This window comes from Puma concolor, chromosome D2 (genome assembly GCF_028749965.1).
Source record: "Puma concolor isolate L17-30 chromosome D2, mPumCon1.1.hap2, whole genome shotgun sequence".
Lineage (NCBI taxonomy): Eukaryota > Metazoa > Chordata > Mammalia > Carnivora > Felidae > Puma > Puma concolor.
In genome coordinates, this window is record NC_141677.1 from 87,350,276 (window position 1) to 87,368,274 (window position 17,999).

A 17,999-nucleotide genomic window follows, 5' to 3' on the forward strand; every position below is an offset into this window, starting at 1 on the left:
AACTTTTAGAGTAAATGCAGGGGAAATCTCCAGGAACTCAGTCTAGCCAAAGAGTTCTTAGACTCAACATCAAAGGCATGGACCATGAGGGAAAAAAATGGGTAAGTCTGCATCAAAATTAGAAGTGTTTGCTCTGAGAAAGAGTCAAGATGATGAGACAAGCCCGAGACGAGGGGAAAATACTTGCAAACAGCACCCCCAATACATGAGGAGTATCTGAATGCACCGAGCTCGCAAAACTCAACCGCGGAAAAGCAGATCATCTGAGCACAGGCTGGACAATGGACACGGAGAGTTAGCTTCCGATGGGGGCGCAGCCCAGGGGACCAGGGGATCACATGAGGGACGTCCAGTGTCAGTGCGCCCCACGGGTCCGGTGCGCCGGCACCGTCGATGTGTCTAACACCATATGTCTAACACCATGTGTCAAACACGTGGAGACACCACCGCATGCTGGCAGGGGTGCAGAGAGACTGGAGCCGCGCGCGTGATGGGCAGGGGTGAGAACGGAACAGCAGTTTCTTATTCAGCTAACCTTCAACTGCAATCCTGGACATTTACCCTGGAGAAATGAAAAATGACGTTCGCGCAAAAACATGCTCAGGCTTCCAAAGTCAACATCGTTAGCATTAAGCTCACAAGACGGAAGGTGTTACAGAAGATCATCATTCTGAGCTCCAAATGCAGAGAAACTAAAAGGTCTTCGATGACTCCTCAGAATGGTTTCAACCGGGGGGCAGAGCAGGGAGTCCACCCTTGGCCCCCACGCCGTCCACACTGCCTGCTGCCGCTTCATCCTTGGGGCCGGCGTTTGTGCATCAGCAGCAACACCCACGAGCACTGCTTCCTTGGGGCGGCCGACATCACCAAGGCAGGACCCTGGAGGCGGTCTCAGGGCGGCCGATGTCAGAGAGGCAGGACCCCAGAATGGTCTACAGAGGTTCCAGAAAAGGCTGCAACAAACTGGCTGCTGACGTGCCCCTGAAGCCTTGGTGCTTCCCAGAGGGCGTGAGGCTTTGTCCCGCACAGCAGGTGCAGCCTCCCCACTGAGCGCCCTGTCCTACCCTGGGCAGTTCCAGGAGGGAGGAGTGGCATCCCCTCTCTCACCAAACCTGGCTTTCCTCTTGGCTACAATGACATATGGTACCAAGCGAGCTCTGTGGTCCCTTCCAGCCCCTGGTCCAGATCTGCTGAGTGGATCTCACGCTCTTGGCCAGAGATCTTCTCACGGTGCCAAGGAACTCGGGGGGATGGTCGCTGTTAATCACAGTGCCAAGGAACTTGGGGGGATGGTCACTGTTAGCGGCAGAGTCTCCTCGATCAAAGAGGCGTCAGAACCCAGCCCCCCTTGTTCTCATGTAGAAACCACTCCTCTATGAAGGTATTAATCAAGAAAGCGTTCATTGCATCTGAAGACGGCTACAAGTCACATGGGAGCCAAAACGAAGCCCAGGGACCTTCACAACAAGACAGGGCCACAAACACTGGGGCCGCTGAGTGCCGTGCTTTTACGTCAGCAAATTACTTTCAAGAACGCTTGCTAACGAGATAAAAGCTTGGCTTTGTCTCTTTGATGCTTTTTGAAATCTGATTTAAAACTGAGATGCATAGTCATCCTTGTCAACAAAGGCTGGCCAACCGCTATTTTTTGCTCTAGGAAATGGAAATCCTTCACGTTCTGTCCCGTTTGCTGATGGTGGTCGTCTTAGTTGACCTCGGGCTACCGCAACTAAATACCGTGGACCGCGGACTGGTGGCTTTAAACCACAGAAGTTCATGTTCTCACAGCTGCCCAGGCCGGAAGGCGTCAGCGTGGCCAGCTCCTGGTGAGGGCCCTCCCCCCGGCTTCCAGAGGCCACCCTGGCATAGTGTCCTCACACAGCACACGGAGACCACCCTTCTTGTGTCTCTCCTTCAAAGAGCACTCACCCCATGGAGAGAACCCACCCTCATGACCTCACCCAACCGTATTCACCTCCCAAGGGCCCCACCACCAACACCATCTGGCTGCAGGGTCGGGCTTCAACCCACAAATTTCAGGGGGACACGTTCAGCCCATGACGGTGGTCATGGCTGTGGTCGCCATTTTGTCTGTTTTTCCTAGAATAAGGTCAGATTCACTGGAGGCTTAGGAGAGAGAGCACGAGCCTTGTCTGCCTTACGTGTTCTCTGTTGGACACACGCCTGGTTCTGAGCAGCTCCTGGGATGCGGCAGGTGTCTAGAGGGTGATGACAGGGTAGGTGGTGGATGGATGGATGGGAGCATTCAGCCCCATTTTAATGCACAGTATGAGTCCTTTGCCCATTGGCCAGGCTGCCCTACATTCTTGCCTTTTCCTTCCCCAAAGAGCCCCGAGAGGCACTATGGATTTGATGTTTCCTAAAGGCTGTGGGCCTTGGGCGAACCGTGCTCCCTCTGTGGGCCTCAGGCTCTCTCCGCTTCCCACGGTGAGGGAGCTGGTCCCTCGGAGCCCCGTTTTCTGTGCGCCTGTCCAGGTGAGCTCTGGTAGGCTTCTCAGACCACATCAGAACACGGGGCGCAGACCCCGATCCCGCTAAGGTGTGCCCCACAACAGTGCTCCTTCATTGGCATGCTAGGGCCTGCTCCGCTCTGCCAAAAGCAGGAGGCCGCTTCTGACCCAGCATTAAGGATGCAGCCTGGAAAATGCCCTTTCCGTGGCACTGGGGATTGGCATTGGCCACCGGAGCCCCCAGCGGCCCCAGCCCTGAGCTCACACCTTGAATCAGTGAGCTCCTGCCAGCACACGACAGGGTCAGGAGCTCACCACGCACGGCGTAAGGGCCACCGAAGCCCCACGCACTGCACTGTGGTCCAAGGACACGACCAGAGGGCAAGCTCACACCCCTAATCTGCCGCCGTCAACCCAGCGTGGAGCCCTATGTAGACCACAGCGCTACCCAGTAACCTTAATTCAAAGTCTTCCTTACCAGCCCAGCCACCTCTTCCAATGAGATCCTCGTATTCCTGGGGTTGAGGTCGTCTCTCCAAGGCCTTGTCTGCAGAGAAGCGACCAAGGGGCCCAGAGCCGTCCCACGCGTGTTCAGCACACAGAGGAAGCTGGAGCAGGGCTGGCTCCCCGGGGCGAGAAGGGGCTTTGCACGGACGTGGGAGCACCTGCTCTGGTTCAGCCCCTGCCTCAGGCTGGGTGTGCTCCAACGAGCCCCCCCTTCCTCGCGGACTGCCCCTCGCACACACCTGCCGGGTACCTTGTCAGCGGACGTGGTCCAAAGACGGAGAAGTCCTGGCCCCCGTCCTCCCCCAGCTTCACCATCTGACAGAGGCAACAGAGAGGTGACTGCCAGGTGTGGTGCGGTCAGGGCTGCGAATTCAACCCAGAGCTGGTTTACTGCAGGAGGAGCGGCCCCCGTGGGACCACAGTCTCTGTTTTTTCCAGAAGAGAGAACGGACCAATAAGGCAGGCTGGCAGAAATGTTGTTTTTAAAGGTAAACGGAATAAAAACACTTCATACCCAGCAGGCTTCTTCTCACCCACAAAGCATTAACTGCCTTGAGAATTGACCTCCTTGCAAAAACAAACAGAAAACCCAACAAAATATATGAAATTCTGTTTTCAAACACTGGGCAGTAGGTAGCAGATGACTGATCCTGTGGAGAGGAGAAACCCCAGGTGAGTCCTGAAATTTTCCCAGATTGCAGCCTACAGGCAGGGACCAGGACCAGGCACCGGGAGAGGTCCTCTCTCCAGACAGCAGGCAGCAGGGGACCCTTGAGCACCGGCTGGTCAAAAAGCCACCCAAAGGCAGGAAGGGGCCACCAGAAAGCGGTGGCTCAAAGGGCTCCCAGTGGTCACGTGGGGAAGGGAAGTCTCGTGCTCCCCTCACAGAGAATGGAGACAGCTTGAGGTACACAGGACGTGGGCCCGAGTCCTAAGAAAGGCTCCTCCTTGGTGGGGCTTAGCCCCCCTGCTTAGTCCTAGTGTAAGACCCTGGTGTCCAGGGCAAAGCCTGACACTCTTTAAAAGAACGCAGCAGGGGCGCCTGGGTGGCGCAGTCGGTTAAGCGTCCGACTTCAGCCAGGTCACGATCTCGCGTTCCGTGAGTTCAAGCCCCGCGTCAGGCTCTGGGCTGCTGGCTCAGAGCCTGGAGCCTGTTTCCGATTCTGTGTCTCCCTCTCTCTCTGCCCCTCCCCCATTCATGCTCTGTCTCTCTCTGTCCCAAAAATAAATAAAAACGTTGAAAAAAAAAAAATTTTAAAAGAACACAGCAGAATCCAGCACTGAAAATGCACGTCACAGCGGTTGACTTCCAATCAAACTGACCAAGCATGTGAAATACCAAGAAAACAGGATCACAATCAGGAGAAAAACCAAGCAATAGAAACAGACCCCAAAATGACAAGAGTGATTAAAAACAGCCAGTGACCAGTGAGGACGTAAAGATGCTTATTATAAATATTACAAACACGTCTGAGGATGTAAAGAAAACCTGAGCACGATCAGGACACAAATGAAAGCTGTTAAGTGGAAACTTCAAGAAAACAAACAACACATGAAATAAAACCTACCTGGGGTGGGATTGGTAACAGATGAGATCAGTAACCGTGGAGACAGAGAGAGGAAGCCATCTGGGATTCTAGAACAAGGCACTGCCACCTGAGGCTGAGAGTCAAACACTCAGAGCTGCCCCCGATGGGGACAGGACGTCCGGCCACCGTGGGCTGGGTCTCAGACCCACCGAGCCGCAAGCTCAAACGGGCAGCAGGAATCCATCCTGAAACGGAGGCTGACCGTGCGTGTCAGCGTGGGCGGGGCCGGAGAGCATAAGCGTCAGGGCAGGAGGGGGGGCCTGACAGCAAGAAGGAAAGGCCAGTAACAGCTGCGGGGAGGGAGGCACGTTCCAGTGGCTGGTTACTCCGCGTTATGTGCTGAATGCAACTGCACTATGCCCTGGGGAGCCCTCTGGTGGCGACCGGACCAGCTCCTCCACCGCCAGCCGAGCTTTCCAGACCAGGCCTGCCTCCTACAGAGTGTAAAACAAGGTGTGAGAGAGGGGGAGGCGGAGACGGGAGACGGACAGAGCCACGGCGGTGCCAGGCGCAGCCCCTGGGCGGGCAGCAAAGGCCCAGGAGAGCCCCCCGCCCTGGGGGCCGAAACCCGCCCCCGTCCTCTCCCTCTGCAGATTTTCTACTTAAAGATGCACAGGCGGGCTCCCTCTGCCCCTCCGCATTTCATGTTTTCCCTCTTTAAAATACGTTGCAAGAGGGTCCCAACATCTATAAATACTCCAGGCTGTCCTTGTTCCTTGACATTTCAAAATGGACTGCCAAGTGAGTCTTTCACACAATGAATTCAGGTGATAGGACCGTGTCAGGAAGGACTGGCCGTCTTGTCCCTGTCCAGGCGGGTGGGACTGAGGACGGGGCACAGGCGTGGCGGGAAGACCAGGCCCCCGTGGGGCGCCTGGCGGTGGGACAAGACAGGCACGGGACTCCCCCTGTTCAGGCTTGGAAGGGGGGTGGCGAAAATAGAAACGAAACCTGTTCTCTCGTGTGCAAGGGCTTTCTTAGATACACACGTATCAGATCACACAGTCCACAAAATTTCCATGATTTCTGATGAAAGTGACTGTAGTTATTGCAGTTTTTTTTAGGTTTATTTATTTTGAGAGAGAGAGAGAGAGAGAGAGAGAGAGAGAGGGAGAAAGAATCCCAAGCAGGCTCCACGCTCAGGGCAGAGCCCGACATGGGGCTCGATCCCAGGACCATGAGATCATGACCTGGGCCAAACTCTGGAGTTGGACGCTCAGCTGACCCAGCCACCCGGGAGCCCCTGGTTATTGCAGAGTTTTCTCGTAATCCGTGGCCCGAGAAACACAGTTTCTATTACCTTTCTTCGGTTTTCCTTACAGGGAAGGAAGACAATGCCTGTGGCTACCCGTACGGACAGCGTGCCGCGACAAGGATCAGGACGCCGGGTTTTCCGAGTCCTGACGGCCGGCGCTGTGCTCCGGGAGGCCGGGCTAACCTCCCGCGAGGCGCAGGGCGCTGTCACACGGCTACAGCGGAAAAGGGATCGTGGCGCCTGAAAACTACACCAGGAAATTAAACACGGACACCTCAGCCCGTGTGTCCATTCCTCCGAGCAAGTGCTGGTTGGTGCGGGACCCACTGAGGATCTTTCAGGCAGCGGTGGCTCTGGGCTAACGGGTGGCTCCCATCCTCCGCATCAGCTGCGTCATTCTGGAGGTGAGAACGCTAAACGAGCACTTGCCTTCAAGACGGCAGGCAGGAGGCGGCTCATCTGTTGCCTATTCAGTTGGGTGACGTTTTATTCCAGTGAGAATCCGTGATTTCAGCACGTTCCCAGTGTTTTCATGTGGCAAGAAATAGACTGTCCTCGTTCACCGGCTTGGCCTCTGGCTCACCTGGGACAACTGTCACAGGCGCCCCGAAATCTGTGTGAAGACGCCCCCCCCGGGGACGACTGTCTACTCTCACCTGGAATCCGCCCAGCTCTGCCGAGGCTCCATCCCTCAGCCAGCCCAGCTCTGCACAACTCTGCCGCAAAACGAAGAAATTAATTCCGGACAATGCAGCAGCCAATTTTCAGGAATCTTTTAGCTCTTAATTCTGGGATGCACGGGCTCTCGGGTGGCAACCACCATGAGTGAGCGTGGGCCCCCTGGGGGCCACCAGGCCCCGGGGCCGCGGCCCCTCCACGCTGTGCCCACGCCGTGTCGGCTCCCCGCTGAGTCCGCTCCACGCACGGCCGGCGCACGAGCACAAGCGGAGAGGAGCAACGTGAATTACGGCGCGTGCAAATCAACGCGCCCGTTGGTGACGCAGACAGGTTTGGCAGATAGACTAGCTCCAAAGCACAAACAGCTTTGAAAGGGCAAAGCAATTAGCTGCACACATTCCTTAATTTTCTAGCGACTGTTCTGAGTGTCAGAAAGAAAGCGTCGGGGCCGTACCACGCTGACGCGGGACTATGGGCAGCAGCGGGTTCCCCCAGGGAGGTGCCTGTTTCCAAGTGTCCCCCCCATGGGAAGCCCTGCGTGGCCTGCTCATCTGAAATGTAAACGCAAAATACTTATGACTTCCCAGACACCGGCTTCGGCTTCTGGAAGGGGTCCCGTGCACAGGCCTGAGGGCTCTGCCCCAGGCGTCCGTTTGTTGATTAACCAAAGACTGGGCCTGTCCTTCCTCTGCTCTCTTCATGGAAAGGGGCTCTGGGGAGGCCGTGCAGGGGCTTTCACTGTGTTTCCACTGTCAGAAGCTATGGCCAAGTTCACTTTTCCAAGTCAGAATGTGGAAGGAGGGACCGTGTGTCCTGCACCTCTGGGCCCCAGGTCCCCTCCGTGCTCACACCAGGTTTGTCACCCTAGAGCATATGTGCGGATTCTCTGCAGGGGAGGGTCTGAGTCCAGACCTGAGCACCGAGACCGTGAAAAAGCAGAAGGAAAACACCGTGTTCTTCCAAAGCTCGCAGCACTGGAGGCAGCCCGTACCTCCCACCTGGAGTGGTTCTGGTCTCAACGTACATCCCGTCTGTGGGACCGGCTCTGTTTCGTTTTGTCTCAGAAAACCCGAGAGCCCGGAGGTGTGGCAGGTGGGGTCATCCCAGAGGCCCACCACGAGAGGAGGGAGGCGTGCCACGCAGCGTGGAAAAGCTCTGCTGGTGGACAGTCCCACCGAGTCCCCAGCCACCTCCCTCGGCGTGTCCCTCTACACGTGCTAATTGGCTGTTGCTGTTCTAGGGAAATGCTCTTTATCACAAATAATCTGAAGTTGGGGGTCCCTGGATGGCTCCGTCCACGGAGCGTCTGTCCTCAGCTCAGGTCATGATCTCACGGTTCGGTTTGTGAGTTCGAGCCCCACATCTGTCTCTCTGCTGTCAGTGCAGAGCCTGCTTGGGATTCTCTGTCCCTCTCTCTCCGCCCCTCCCCACCCAAGCTCTCCCTCTCAAAAACAAATAAAACATCTAATGAAATCATCTGAAATTAAAAACCAATGTGCTCAGCTTTGTGCGTGCATGGCCTTAATGAGTTTCACTAATTCCTCGTGAGTGTTTCTAGGAACCAATCCCACGCCTGCAAATACTTAGCTTATTTCCTGTTCAGTAGGCCTCACTTCCTATTTCCTGCCTTATCACGGCCAGAACGCGCAGCCTTAAGGCAAGTTAGTTTGATGGTTTCTGAGCCTCTCTGGACGCATGGATGGGACAGGAGAGAAGCTGCGGGGCGACTTAGCGGCCAAGAAGCGCTGCAGCGGCTTGGGAGGGTCGGGGCCCCGACAGAAGTGGCTCACCTGTGCCAGGATTCGGACGACGCGCTGGCCTGGGACAGGCAGCAAGCCGTCCCCGCGGACTGCCGGCCGGAAGCACAGAGTCTGACCGACGTTGACCGGGAGGTGGTACCATCTTCCCACTGCCGTTAGACTGTCCCCGGTCGCCCCGTGGGGACAATGTGAGAGATGAGATTAACTAGAATTCCCAATTTACAATCAGCTCCCTAAGAATATGGACTCAAATTAACAGCTGTTTTAATTTTCTCCTATACCTCCACGGTCTGACCGGTAATCAAGCTACAAGAAAACACTTAGGACGCTCGAAGGGGGTTGCTGTTGACGTGGTAACTCTTTGAACGTCGTCTCAGACTTCTCACCGAAGCCCCACGATCTGCACGGCACCCTCCAAGAGAACGTTCTCTGTGACGGAGATACCCCTGCACCGTCCGGAACGGTGACTCAAGTCAGGGATGGCTCGCAGCCAGGGCACGGAGGAACCACGTTTTTAATCTACTTAGATTTAAGTGGCTTCGGGTAGGTGGTGGCTTCCTTAGTGGACAGCACAGAGGTGGGGGCTGCCGTGAAGCTGTGGCCCGTGGGTCAGCAGCACGGGTATGACTGGTGGTTATCGCTCGGAATGCAGAATATCGAGCTCCCCCCCAGACCTAGCGAGTCAGAATCTGCATCTCAGCAAGATTCCAGGTGTGCACGTTGTTGTCTGGGAAACTCCGTTCGAGGCAACTACGGGCCCCTTGTCACAGGCCACACTTCCACCTGTCATCTGGTGTCCCACTCAGACCCTCGGTCCCAGACACCCTATGAGGGGCTGTGCACCTGCTCTGGTGTACCTCGTGTCTTCAAGTCCATGGTTCTCCCCTGCCTCACCCGCCTAGAGGACTCGTGCATGTTTCCCCTGCCTGGTGCCAGTGTAGACAGCCGGGGCTCCCCCCGGAGGTGACGGCTCAGCCAAGCGAGACCTGACAGATGCTGGGGCCCCGAGGGGCCGGCGAGTCCGGATAAACCGGGTTTGCAGCAGCTTTGGGTCTCTGGGAACCACTTAGCTGGGCTCAGAGACAAAGAAAGACCTGTACCCACAGCCCAGACGGTTCCTCCTGTGGACGCTGGGCGAGCCCACCTCCCTGACGCAGGGGGCGGGGAGCCCTCTGCACGGCCGGGGCGGGGGGTGGATGGTGGGAACGGCGTGGGGAAGCCCTGCGCTGGGCCCCTTCATCCGAGGGGAAACGGCTGCCCAGATCGGGCTGCTAAGTGGGTCCTCAAGGACCTTCCCGTAATCAGGGCTAATTCCTGGCGTGAGCCCCGAGGAGGACGCGGGATGAACTGCGTCCTGTCCGGCCCTCCGTGACTACACGGATTTCATGGGAAATATTCTGTGGAACTCGCCGTGTGTGAAAATGTCCCCCTGAAGCCAGCGTCTCATCAAAAGGCAAACTCAGATCATGAATTCACAGTTCTGGCAGAATGAGGGTTTTTATCTCCAGCCTCGGAACACTGGATTTAAGTAAGTCTTCCCGTGTTGTGATACGTCGGGGGAGGAGGCGTCTGACTCCAGGCAGGCCCCCTGCCCGCAGACTTCCACGCCTCTGCACACTCTCGCCGGGGAAGGGGGCACAGCCTTGCGCTCGGCCCGTGTTCTTTGTCTCCGGCCGGAGGGGCGCGAACAGTGCTGGGGCGGCCGTGCTCTGTGACCATGCCAGAAACACGCAGACGCGGCCAGGGCGTAGGGGGCTGGTGGTGTCACAAGGGGCACAGCTCAGGGGTCAGCGGGCCCAGGCCCCCGGCACGCCCTGCCCGGCTCCCCGGCGCACGCCCCTGGGGACCGTCCCCTGGACCCGTGGCAGCGTCAGCCCCACTGAGGACCCCCCACAGCGGCTCGCACACCCCCCCCGCCCCGTGCCGCCTTCGACAGGGCCGACTGTGACCACTAGGACTGGGGCCAGGTCACACGACGGGCTCCCCCAGCCTCCCTCAGCAGAGGCAGCAGCCCCCAGGTCACTGTACCCACACATCCCGTGGATGCACCCGGCCCACCCAGCCAGAGAGGACCCCTCGCTCACACTTTCCCCTCCCTTGGGGGACAAACTGCCCCTTTTGTTAAGCAACAGCTGCTTTAGGATAGTCAGAGCGAGCTAGGACAAGGCCCCAACAAATGGCCCCCAAGTCTCCGGGGCAGAGGCCTCACTCCCCATTGTCACCGTCTGGCTCCAGCACCAGGCACACAGGACAGCGGGCAGCCGGTCATGGGGCAGAGGAAAGAGGGGCCCAAAAGCCTGCCCCGCAAAGTTGACCCATCACGTGTGCTCACACCTAATGGCCAAAGCAGGACACAAGGCCAAGCCGGGCCTCCAGTTGGGGGGGACAGGCCTTGCTTCTGCCACAATCCCCGTCCCCAGGGTCACAAGACCCAGAAGACGTTGCTGACACAGCATAGCTAGGCAGCACGATTTTAGGAAGACGCTTTTATTATTTTTTTAAATGTTTACTTATTTTTGAAAGAGACAGCACATGAGCAGGGGAGGGGCAGAGACAGGGGGAGACATAGAATCCGAAGCAGGCTCCAGGCTCCAAGCTGTCAGCACGGAGCCTGATGCGGAGCTCGAACCCACGAACTGTGAGATCACAGTTCTGAGCCAAAGTCGGACGCCTAACCGACTGAGCCACCCAGGCGCCCCTAGGAAGAGGCTTTTAAACCCACCGTTTTTCTCTGGTTCGTCCTGGAAAAGCCCTTTGAATTCGCACTTGTCGTAGCTGACGGGCTGGCCCGAGCGCTGCCACGAGGTTCCTCCACCCAGAGGTGCTCGGGCCCTTCGGGGTGTCCACCTCGAGTGCGTCACGCCCGGCCCGGTCGGACTTTCCGGCCTGGGAAATCACATCTAGAAGGAGTGCGTGAGCCCCCGACACGCTGGCGGCAGTGGGGCCTGCTGAGGGCGCAGCACCGCTCACTGCCCCCCCCCCCCCAGGTACGACGGTCTGCAGGTGCGAGCGGGCCGTGCACAGCGGGGACGTCACCCAACAAGGACGGCACCTCCCTCTCTTGGCCTTTCAGAGACTGTCCAGCCAGGGTCCGAGGACAGAGACAGTGTGCGTGTGCCTGATGACCCCCCGGCGGTCCTGGTAGGACGTGCGTGACTCCGTCGGGCCGCAGTTTGATGGGAACCGTGCCCACTGTCAGGAAGCTAGGGATGCAAAGCTGTTCTCCCTTCCAGAATGTTTTCATGGTTTTTACGAACCCGAGCTCTTTGTCTTTCCCCATGGAGCGGAGAGGCCCCTAGCTCCATAAGCCTGCGGATCCGGCGCCCGGCCACAGCTCTCCTTCCTCCCGTAACAACCAGTCCTGCTTTCGGTGGCGCTGACCCTCCAGGTTCTGGCTCGGTCACCTCCGCGTGTTAACAACCCGAGGGCACAGCCGCTGCTACCGGGAGGTCGCCTCCTTGGGAGCAGTCCTGACACAAGGAAGGAGGAGACTCCATGTGTGGCCCCAACTCGCTCTCGCCCAGAGCAGGTTAACTCCTGGCACGCGGTCTGCTCTGTCTCCCAAAGGCCCGGGACGACGGGGTCTCAGCCAACAGGCAATTCCCTCCCGTGGTGGGTGACCCCAAGCGCTCACGGCCTCATCTCCCACCCTGTGCAGGGAAGGCCGTCCTACCACAAAGCTTGGAAGGACCTGTCCTTTGCAAGGAGCTGGGGGAAGAGAATGGGTCAGCCCGGAGACCTGTTAATGAAACGGAGACGGGAGATGCATACGTACGATTTTACACTAATGTTACACGGAAAAATTTTTTGTTAACTTGAACAAGAATCAGACAAATGAAACGTATGTACGTTATTTCAAAGCGTTGTGCTTTCTTTCTCCTGGAAGTCAAGGGTACAGATTTTTGAAAATTATTTCATAAGCATAGAAAAAAGTGAGAAAACAATGGCCCAGAAAACGCACATGCTGAAGAATGTTGGGACCCCCGCGGAAGCTCAGCAGTCCTTGTAAGTGGCCATCGTGTGGGTTCCTTCTAGAAATAAGGTGCAAAACAGATGGGAAAAAGAGTTTGGCCAGGGATCCACCTGCCTCAGCCAGACTGCAGTTCTAGAAATAATTCACTCACACGGCCGGGCTACCGGCGGTGTGCATGAGGGCCAGCCAAGACGATGCACTCACACCACAGATTCGGTACATTAGGTAAGGTAGAGGCTGCTGTTTTCTCCGTGCAGACCGAGCGCATGGGGCATCGGCACACCAGCGCCATGGACACGCGCCCTTGTGGTGCCACAGAGGAGAGCGGCCCACGGGCAGAGCTGGCCAGCAGTGCCGGGCAGGGAGTGAGCACCGGCGGGAGAGCAGTGAGCCGGGGCCGCCCTAAGGAGAGGCCCTCGGGGGCTCCAGAGACCCGATGTTAGGAAGCGCTTCCCGGAAGAGAGCACGCCCTGCAGGGGCTGCGTTAGGGGAGATCCCGTCGGCGGGTGGGGCGCATTCACGGGGGCTTCTCCGTGAGCCCGGGTCAGCACGGGTCAGGGTGGTGTGATGGCTTCTACTGGGGGCAGTGGCCTGATCGGGAGTGACCGGAGGGCGGTAGGTTAGTCCTGTGGGTGACGATTAATGGCGTCTTCCGTAGGGATTTCGGGGTTTGGATGGATGCGGACCTCGGATGTCTGCCACGCCGCTCAACAGGCACAGAGACCCCCCGCCCGCGGGCACGGGGCCCTGCAACCCCATCAGCTTTTACGAAGGTCTCCACATGACTCTCATTATTCCAAATCCACCCCAAATCCTGCTACATAACTGAATCTCACTGGAGACTGAAATTGTTCTCCGACGATTTAGAGAGATCTGCCATTAGAAACCACCCAGCCATTATCCCCACAAAAATCAGAATGACGTGAACGGGGACACGGCCGAGGACCACACTCCACAGACGGGAGCGCTTTGTGTGATCCGGGCAGGAGAGCCGTGGGGCAGCGCCTGGCCGTGGAAGGGCCCTTCACCTGTCCGAGGTGGGGGAGGGTCTTAAAACCCACGGCAGGTACAGGTGCTGCTGTCCCTATCCCGCGACTCGTTAGCTAAAGTGGCCTTGAGAAGGGACCCTCCCGGGACCTCACGAGTGCAGACGCTGCCCACAGGTTTTCTCTGCAGCTGGACATCCTGTGACCTGACCTGTCATCATCTTTCAGGCGAAACGTCTGTCCTTAGGTATGAATTTGAGGGCAAGGGATGACACTCAGAAGACAGGGATCCTCACGGGGACACGGCTCTTAGAAGGATCCCCGAGGCTGAAAATGATGGGGTACCAAATGGGGGCTGGGGGGGCAGGACACGCCCCACACGCTCCCTGTGTCGCCTCCTGGGCCAGCCCGGCATGCCCTCCCGCCCAAGGCTTGCCGACACCCGTGTGGACGGTTGACCGCCTTGCCTAGCAACAAAGGCCTCACTCCCGGGACCCCTCCCCAGGTGCCTGGGTGCCCGCGGCCTGGGCAGGGGGCCTCTGGAACGCCACCTCCAACGCCCTGGGGACGGCTGCCGTGTCCCCTCCTTCTCTTGTGCCCTGATACCCCCCGTGCATGTTCTCTGGCTGCATCGAGACCCCCAGACCTGTACCCCCGCTTTCTCCGATTTGCCAGTCCTTCCTCCTCACCTGCTAGGTAGCCGCACCGAGAAACGGGGGGCGTGAGAGGAGCCGGGTGGCTTCTCGTTAGCAAAACGCGGTCACGGTGTCGCCTGCTCTGTGGCGACCTCAAGATCGGTGAGGCCGCCTGGCAGCCGGCGCAGCACGGTGGCCGGTGCCACCCCGCCTGCGTTGCCCGGCTCGCCCGCCTCACCCTCCTCGCCCATACACGCTCAGCTGCACCACCGTCATGCCCACAAATCGGGTCCGTTTGGAAAAAAGAAAAAGAGTAGAAAAAAATCAATTTGCTTAATGAGCAATTATCTAAACTAACCCAAGCACATGCGCACACACTTCCTGTCAATATACGCTTCTCGTCGGAGCTTGAAGACACGCGGCGCTTACCGAAAACCGGCTCTCGCCGAGAGGCTTAGCCTCCGTGGACACACTCACCACCACGCTCACGAGGCACACGCGCTGGAATGTGAGGCACAGGACGAAAAAGCCGCGTGCTCCACACGACGTGCGCGGAGTCAGGGAGGTGTCCTTCAAACGGTCCTTAAACTCGAGTTTTGGTGAATTTGTAACAGTGAGCAAGCTGTTTGTGCTGCAGACTGTTTTCAGGAGCCCGTCTTCTCGGGAGCCGCTCTGCGCCCCACTGACCCTCTCGTCCCTCCCTGAGCCCGTCCGGCAGATCCAGCGTGGGGTCGGCGCCCGTCCTCCGGGCCTCACGGGGCTGCTGCCGCGGCTGGACGTCACTGCCTCTGCAGCCTCATGGGACTCAGGCTGCTGGGCCCCAGTCCCCTCATGCTCCACTCAGAGCACAGGGGCCATGGCCGGTTCTCACCTCCATCCACCACTGCCCGGCTCCAGGCACTCGCCTCTCCTCCCTCCCTGCAGACAACTCCTTGGGGCCAACCCCAACCCTCGGGCCCTCACACTCCACAGCGTCCCTGATTCCATAAACTCGGCAGCACTGGGAAAGAGGACGCTCTGTAGGCTTCAGCCCATAGGCAGTCGCCTCTTCCTGGGTGGTTTTTATCCTTCAGAAATAAAAGCAGAATCAAGGTCAAGCTTGATAACTAATGAGCATGTTTTTAAAAGATTTCGAGCTGATGATCAGGTCTCCCTCAGGACTGCTCTGATTGCTGGACGTAGTTGAAGCAGCGACATTCAGGCTGATTGTTCAGACCTCGCCTGAGGGAGGAAGCCAGGGAATGGAACCCCTGCACCCTGGCGCGCGCACACACACACACACACACACACACACGTGCACACACAGCCCGCACACTCACACCCCTCTGACACACACACGAGCAAACACACAACCAGGGCAGGGCCTCCCTGAAGACACCCGTGGGCTCCGACGCTCCAGGAGCCATCTGCCCTGTGGTTCCGACCCTCACCATCCAGCCAGACTCCCCTTGACCACCGAGGCCCCCGCCTGCCTGAGGGACGCCTGCACCTGGACAGCCCCAGGCTCGGGGCCTCCAGAGAGCCCTGAAAACCTGGAGTCACCCCTCCTGCAGCTGGCGTTCATAGACCTGCTACTTTGGAGCCTGCCCGGAGGCCTAGGTCTCTGTGACCACCCGCAAATTCAGAAGCGCCGGGAGCCGCCCGGGGAGGTCTCTCGCCGTGGGTCTCTCAGGCCACGTGACCTGCCACGTGCACCGGCGGGTCTGTGCGTGGCCGCCACGGCGTTGTGCGCATGGTCGGGCCTCTGATGCCCGATAACGGTCGCCCTGCCAGGCCCTAAAGGGATCGTCCTTTGTGATGACCTGCCTTCCCGCGAAACCGCAATGCCCCTTTCTAATCACAGCACACAGCTGGATTTATTTCCCCTGCAAAGGCGGAACAGTGTGATTACGGCCAGCCCCGCAAGCTGCTGATGGGGACGCCGGAGGAGGAGGGAGGGCCGGCTCGTTCCCACCACATCCCGCCCGCGCCGCGTCCCCAGAGCCCAGCTTTCTGGCCTCTGACCCCTTCAGCTCCTTCCCAGGAGGGCAGAAGAGATCTCAGCAGATTGGTCGGAGGGGGACTTAGACGGCACATTCGCTGCAGGTTCGCGGGCGCACGCTGAAGGGCAGGAAACTCACCAGCAGGGTGTCCGGGCCCATCAGTGACGAGGCCACGGGCGCGGGCAGGCAGCCAGCGCCCCACTCCTCCTCAGCCCCGTGTAAAGCCCTGCTCGGTCCCCACCGCCGAGCCACGTCACAGACCTCCCTTTCCTGCCAAATGCCGACCCCCCTCAGGAGGAGGCCGAGGCCTCCTCCATCCCGTCCCACCCTCCTCCGCGTGGACAACAGCATGTGACACGCTAGCCGGTGGGGCCTCTCAGTCGGGTCCCTGGAACGGCAGCGCCGGTGTCACCTGGGGACAGGGGACACAAGCAGGTGCTCGGGCCCGTCCTCGAGGCCCAAGCCACATCGGGGGGGCCTGGCTGCCTGTTGCCCAACCCCCCATCCTCAGTGCTCACCTGAGCCCACTGGAGCCCACCAGCCCCCTGGGCGGGGCTCTCAAGCCATGGCAAGCACACCGGGGAGCTCCGACAGGACCACAGGGTTCCGACGCGCCGGTCTGGAGTGGGGCCCGTGCACAACCTGTGCGGCTGTGGGTGCTGCCCGGGGGCTCGGCAGCTGCTACGGGGGGCATGGCTGGCATCCCCAGCGCTGCCCTCCTGTACCACCACACCACGATTCGACCTCCTGACCCCTCCCCACACCCTCCTCCGTCCTGCGGTGCCCAGACCCCCCTGACCCCGGCCATCCTGGGACCGCACCTGCCTGCACCAGCCCCGCATCAGTGGGGCCTGCCCCCTGGCTTCCGGGCTCTGGTGGAGAGAACCGTGCCTCCCGGCTGGAGCCACTGCAGTGGCCTGTCTGCAGACCCAGCCTGGCCCCACGCACCCCACGGAGTCCGGGGCTCCACCGGAATCGCCCCTTGTCTGCCTTCCCCCCTTTCTGGCTCCAGGAGCACTTCCCTAGGAAGTACCAGGTACCAGGATCCTGGCCTCAGGCAGCCCACCGAGAATAACCCCTTGCCCGCATCTCCACAAGTAGCTGTCACAGTTGGGCCCTCTGGGAGCAAACGTGGGGATGGGGCTCCCATGCGGGGTGTTTATCAGCGACAGACAGCTGTGGGTGGGGGGAGGGGGAACGCAGGCAAAGTCGACCCGGCACCAGAGCTCGGGTGGGTCCTCTGTGTGCCTGAGGGGCCAGGCCCGACAGCTGCCCTGTAAAAAGCCACAAGCCCTCGCCCAGAAGGAGGGCCCTGCAGCACCGGGGCGGGGACCCACGGTAAGAATCCCCGGTTCCTCCCACAACTGTGCGCCTGGGAGAGGAGAGGCCTGGACGTTTCAGGGACTCTCGGCCATGGCGTCTGAGATGCTGCCGATGCCCAAGGACGGGAAGAGTCATGGCGGCCCCCAGACGGGAGGAGGGCAGGTGGGAGTCAGGTAGTAAAGGAGGTCTAGGCCCAGGCCCGGATGACAGTATGTCCTCCGGGCCCACGGTCCTACCCCGTGGTCATGCCCCAGTTCCCAAATGAACGATGGAGACCGACTTGCAACACCCCACCCCCGCCACTGGGTCCTTGGCACAAGGGTTAAGGGTTATCACATTGAGGAAGGGCCAAGTGGGAACCTAACCTCCCCTCTGCCCCGGACAAAGCAGTAGATTCAAATCTGTATCTCACCACAGGGGACGGCGTAGACTTTACTTACTCCCCCAAAGTAAGGGGGCTTTGGTAGCCTTACTCATCTAAAGTATACACGGTGACAGTCTGAGCAAGGGACAGGTCAGCACCAATGTCGGGGAGGGTGTCCCCGGCGGGAAGATGGCATGAATAATGGCGTGGGGGTGAGGGTGCTCAGGGGGATCCGCTCAGTGAGGCCCCTGCCAGCCCTACAGTGTAACTCGCCCTCCCTCCCACTTCCCCCAGACGCCACGAGACCATGAGGCCAGTCTTGTCCTCACACCCCGGTCCCCTCAAGGGCATCCCCAGAAGACTTCCTATGCCTTCAGCTTGTCCAGAAAGGGAAGGGGGGAAGCCTGAGTGGCTGGCCAGAGCCCTGTGCTCCCCAAGACCTGTGAGAGAGGCCCCAGGGGGTCCCACCCTTGGCC